The sequence below is a fragment of the Coloeus monedula genome (assembly GCF_965178545.1).
Source record: "Coloeus monedula genome assembly, chromosome: 17".
Lineage (NCBI taxonomy): Eukaryota > Metazoa > Chordata > Aves > Passeriformes > Corvidae > Coloeus > Coloeus monedula.
The window spans coordinates 15,379,825-15,385,824 of record NC_138797.1 but is presented as its reverse complement, the minus strand read 5'-3'; positions in this window follow the sequence as shown (position 1 = coordinate 15,385,824).

The window sequence follows — 6,000 nt, the reverse complement described above, 5'->3', positions numbered from 1 at the left end:
TGGGCGTCTTTGGGCAAATAAATGACAGGAAAATGGCAGGGGCAGAACTTTGGATTCCTCACAGCCCCACCTCCCGCAGCCCCCGGGTCTGGATGCTTCAGTTTCAAACGTTTTCTGGGTGAAAAAAAAGGGATTAGGTTTTCCTTGCTTTCCCTGCTTTCTCCACCTCTCCCTGCCCACAGGTCACTGGATCATTTTCAGCTGACCCTCGGTAATGGTTTGTTTTTCTCCTTCTATAATCTCCCCATAGCCTGAGGCAGCTTGGCCACTTGGACTCTTTATGTCCCTTATCTTCATCAGTAAAATGCCAAAGTGAGTTATAGGAAGAATTTAGACAGCACGGAGGATAATGTGATGATTACGTAGATTAATTTTGAAGTCTTTTTTGCTTTCAGAGTTTTGTTCATGACTCATGTTTGTTCACAAGATATGATTATAGAAGTTTTTAGAGCAATGGCATGTGTGCATTTGGGAAGGCCTCATGTTGATTTAAAGGAGACATCTCAAATGAGAAGGTAAAGGTCGAGTCTCAGATGAAACATCAGGACTTTATTTTTCTCCCAGCTGGTTCTTATTTGTCTGCCATTCTTCAGAAGAAGCTTCTGGCAGAGAGAGCTGTGCTGCATCTCGGTGATGCACGCAGGGGGATCTGCTCCCTGGGCTGGTTCTGCAGCGCTGAGAAGGTGGAAAAGCTGCTTTTGTCAGGAAAATAAAGAGAGATGACTCAAGGAGCAAAACAGGAGCTGAGTAAGGCTGTTCTGCTCTACCTGTCAGAGCAGGATTTCAAGTGGGCTGGGAGGGAGCAGTGAGTGACTGCTGTGCCTTCACAGCGCCCTCACACCCGGGGCTCTGCCACTCATCCCCCCACAACCTGCTTGGGTTTTGACAGCTTTCGCTGTGAGAAAACAAACCGTGGGTCACTTTTTGGAAAAGCAGATGGCTAAAGGGGACACATCAGCTCCCAAAGTGGCTGAACTCCAGCCCTGCTGCTCCAAGTCTGACACGTGAAAAGGTGTATGTTTATCTGTGCATATAACTTGGGGTTTATTTCCCCATTCAGGATTTTGTTCTCCCAGAAGAGCTCCTGGTGGGCTGTGCAACCAATGTCTCACTGCAGAGCTTCAGCCCCGCTGCAGGTGCCTCCGTGCAGGTGCCTTCTGCCTTAGCTGGGCAGCTGCTGGCACCGTTCTGCTGCCTCCAGGTCCCCTGGCACTGCCCGCAGGGCCGGGTCTGTGCCCTCTGTGCGGGCAGAGCCTGGCTCCCGACAGAGGCTCGGAGCTCTCGGCTGCCAGAGGGGCTCTCCCAGCCCTGGCTGCACCTTCAGAGCAAGCCACGAGCCCAGGGAAGAGTCCGGTGAAGGCAGAACACAGCAGGAATTCAGCTTTGTCTCGGCAGCGCAGAGCCGGCTTGGATCAGGGTGTTTGCTCAGCTGTGCCCCAGCTGCTGTGGCTGGGCACGGTCGGTGTTTGGGCTGACCCAGGGCTGCTGTGGCCTGAGCCAATTAACTGATTTATCCCTGCACTGGCACTCACCGGGCAGATGAATCAGATGAGTATTTGCATTCCCTAAATTTAGCGTGTGCATCTATGTACCCAGCCTGTGTGCATGTTTTCATTTGCATTTTGTCACATTTAGCTGAGAGAGGTTCAGAGCATTTTGAGTTGAGCAGGACCCCTCGTGGCCACTCCATCAAAATCTGGCATTCCCAGACCCCACTCAGCCTCCCCTGGGGTTTGCTTGCAAGGGAAGGCTTCTCCAGTTATGCAAATAAAAGCGCACAAAGTTTAAAAAGTGTAAAAACTGCATGAGAATATCCCTGTTACACAGAGTTTATACATCAGTCACCAGTTTATACATCAGCTTCCTCTGCAAGCAGCCTTTAAATCTCTCTAATGCTGTGTTTCCAAACTGTCCATCAGTGTTTGTTCCCATATCTCCCATTAAATGTAATTACTCAGTTTTAAACATCACACAGCCAGCAGTGACCTCCCATGGAGCCACCTGTGTGCTCTGAGAGGGCTGGAGCTGTCCAGGCAACCCTGCCATAGAATTTGGGTGTTCCATAACTGCCCGTTCCCTGCTGCTCTCCCACAGCATGGAGCAAGAGTTGGATTCTGCTGGAAGCACCAGGGATGCACAGGAGGAAGCAGAATCCTGGAGTTCTTATCTCACATCTCCATTTGTACAAAGGTTTTATCTCACAATCTGATTTCATTTGCAGTCGTGAGAGTAAAAGGAAACTCACGGGGTCTGGTTGTTTTTGAGAAAATTAATTCCCATTTTCATCCCTGTTCACTGCTGTGATCTGAAGTTATTTAAGCAAAGGCAGAAGAAATGGCAGTGTTTGGGTGCACCAGGAATTTATTCCACTAAAATGAAAGTTAACCTTTCGAACTGGAGCAAAGCAAGTTCTGTTACCACTGGTGGCTTTTGTTGCTTGTTGTGTTCCTCTGTTTCCTTCCCTGGCAGAAGGAACTAAGGGGTGGCGGGGTGCTTGGCACATGTCTTGGAGCTGGGGAGGCATCACTCTATCCTACTACTGAGGCACCAGACCCTAAAGAAGATGTTAATGAAGCTTGAAATCATATTTGCATTGCAAATGATACAATTTGTTCTGGCTTTATACAGAATTAATTTGAACTGTTTGCTGCTTTGTTCCAATTGTGCATGTGACTAATGCTGCAGTTTAGGTGGCTCAGCACTGTGAAGATCTTAGTCACAAACAAGGCAGGGTAAATTAAAAATATGCTATGTTGAACAGATCTTCTATTCAACTTTGTGACTTTTCTTTTTCAGCCATCTTCAAATTATCAAGCCATAGAGGAGTCCTGGTCTCCCTCAGAGTCTGAAGGATTGATGCTGATTTGTTCAGTTCTAGGCAGATTTTTAATTACAACTACTTTAGAGATTACCTGAGGGGTTAAACCAACACCTAAAGTGGTTCATGAGCTCTCTTGGGTAGACAGAGCATAAGAAAGGGAGTGTTTTTGCCAGGCTGAGGCTCGGAGCAGGTTCTCCCTCGTGCAGTGCATGCACAAAGCAGCTCCTGTCTGCTCCTTCTCTAAAGTTGTAATTTCATGATCAATTTCTTTCTGGGCATGTAGAAAAGTTAAAGATAATTATTGGATCATTTTGCTGCTGGAAAGGCAGCGAGCCTTGGAAACAAAACTGAACTGTGTGGCAAAATCTCAGGTGAGCGTGGGAGAAAAGTCAGGATGGAAACCCGGGATCAAATCCTGATCCTGTTGCTTTTATTTCAGACATGTTGGAAACCCGAAGGTGGTATTGTCTAGGCGTTTGTGGATCCGTCTGCACGCAGTGTTGGTGTGGCAGAGACGAAATCTGGAGCAGGAGCCCTTTGTGGGTGGTTTCTTGCCCAAAGAGCAGCTGTGGGTGTGACCCGGTCCGAGCACCTAGCCCAGCCCTCCTGTGGGATTGCAGGTGTCCCTGTGAATCCTGGGGAGATGCTTCTCCCCAGCGGCAGGTTTGGGAGACACACTTTGGCTGCCTCTGTTGCTCAGATCAGACATCTCCCGGACACCAGTCTGGGATCCTTTGATCAAAGCCACAGGAGCCCCAGGAGGACGAGGCCCGAGCAGCTCATTACCAGGTTGGGTCTGGCTCTAATGGATGTTCAATATCCCCAAGCTCAGATCCAGCCTGAGCTCGTGGTCCTTGGCCAAAGCAGCCTTGCTCTGGAGCCTGAGCTGGTGTTCAGCAGCTGGGAATCCCTGAGAGCCCATCAGGGCAGACACCTGGGGGCTCTTTTGTCTTAGTCTGAGAGTTGAATTTGAAAAGGTTACTGAGGATTTAGGAGCCAGTTCCCACTTTTCCTGATAAGGAATGTTACTGTTCAAGGCACATTTTGAAAGAGGGATGGGAGTTTAGGTGCTGAAATGGTGCCAGCTCCACCTTCTGCAGCTCACCTGCTGAGATGGGCAGAAAGGTGCAGCTGGAACTCTCTTCAGTGGCCCTCAGCACAGGGAGTTGTTCCCCTCTCCACCAGAGGAGTGGGTCCTTAGTCCAGGCAGAAGAAAAGCGTCCCAGGTGATCTCACAAGTCAGCATGGCCTGCTGAAATGTTGCCTGGTTTTTTCCCTACTACTTCTGTGGGTTTATTCCTTTTAATGCTATCACTTATAATTTTGCTTTAAAGTGTGAGCTCTGTGCTGCCTCAGCCTGACAGGAGAAACACCTAAAGGCTTTACTATGATGCAGCTGAATAACAGTGTGATAAATGTTCGAAAAGTTGTTTTCAAAAGGGTGCAAAGAAAATCGATTTCATGTACTCGTGCAGGAGGGAGTTGGTATCAGTTGATTTCAGGTATCTCCATCCTTCAGCAGCTGTAACAAGAACATGTCCTGAGTCTGCAACCTTCCCAAACTGGTGCCTGTCTGGTTCAATTGGCATTTCCAGGACTTTCTGAAGAGATATTTGGGTAAGTGTAGAGTGGTTCAACTTCCTCTGTGTACAGAGACATCGCTTTTTTTTGGCTCTCTGCAAACAGAGGCTTCAGAATAGTCACATCTACAAATTATTTAACTTTCAAATGCTCATTAAATCCCTGCCTCCTTCTGTAGGCTCTGCAAGTGCCACGTACAAAATTCTGGAAGCGAGGTAGGAGGAGGAACAGGATAAAAATGGCTTTTCCTCCCCACTGCTGCAGCCTGGGATGTGCTGCTGTCTGGGCAGGCACTGTCCCTCAGCTCTGGTGTCCGGTGCAGTGCCCAGGAGAGCTGAGGCAGCTACAGCCGCCCAAAATTGAGTCCATAACAAAGCCTGATTAGCAGAAGGGCTGGGCAGCACTAATGAGGAATTCTCATTCAGCTCCATGAGTTCAGTTTGCATCAGAGCACTCTGGAAGGAGGCTGATGCCTTAATGCCTGACGTGGCTAAAGCCAGAACTGTTGTGATGTCTGATCTAAACCACACTTTTCACCATCTAAATCTTTTTTTATTCCCGCTTCATAGTTTTAGCAGGAAAAACGAAAGAAAAATTGCTGTCATAAAAGACTCATCTGCTTCCCATTACACTGACATTTAAGGATTGCACACATTAAAATGCTCCTGTGCACTACAGAGAGGCACAGAGAAACCAGGAGCTAGAAATTTATAACGGATGGGAGGTTTTGTAATTCAGCCACCCTGGGGTGGGCGTGAAGCAGGCCTGGGGAAGGAGAATGATCTCCCTGCATCCCACCCTGCCTGTCCCTCCCTGTATCAGTGTGCCAGGGAACTGCATTGCCAGTGCAGAGGAGAATATTTTCTCCAAACACCCTTTAACCTCTGTCTCTTTCAGATGAAAAATAAAGGTGTTTACATTTTCAGCCCCAAGTCAGCGTGTTGTGCTCCCTGCAGGGACAGCCCCAAAGGCAGTGAATCAGTGTGGGCCAGGTTATCAATGGCTTCTGGGCTGAGCTGGAATGCAGTTGTTAAGAAGCTTTTTCTTTGAATTAGGAAATCAAATTCCTCCTTTCCTTCTGGGCACCTTCCTGCCACTGGAATCTTGAAGGAGCAGCGCTTTTTGTGAGTGAGATTTCCCTAAATCCTGGTTGTTTGATAAGCAGGTGGCAGACAGAGAGCTCTGTGTCCCTGTCCAGGGGGGACTGGGGGATTCCCAGGCTGCAGGAGCATCAGCACAGAGGAAAATGTGTTACACAGGTCTGACACACCTGCCTTCCCGGGTACTTTCAGCTGGCAACAGATCAGCTTCCTAATTCTGGAATACTGCACCGAGTGACTGCAGTGCCAGCCTGGTGTGGGGTGAGAGGGGTGTAATGAACATGATTTTGTGCTTGAAGAGGTATTTAGCGAAGGAAGTGCTACTGGAACTGTTTGACAGAGGCTGTGCTGGCAGGTTTTTGCAAGTTTAATGACTTTGGCCAACAAGAATGTTCTGAAACCAATTTTTCTGAACCCTGACTTGGCCTCTTCAGAAGCCTTTCCTCTGGGGACTGTCAGGGAAAACGAGGAGCTGTCCTGGCACAGGGTATTGAAACA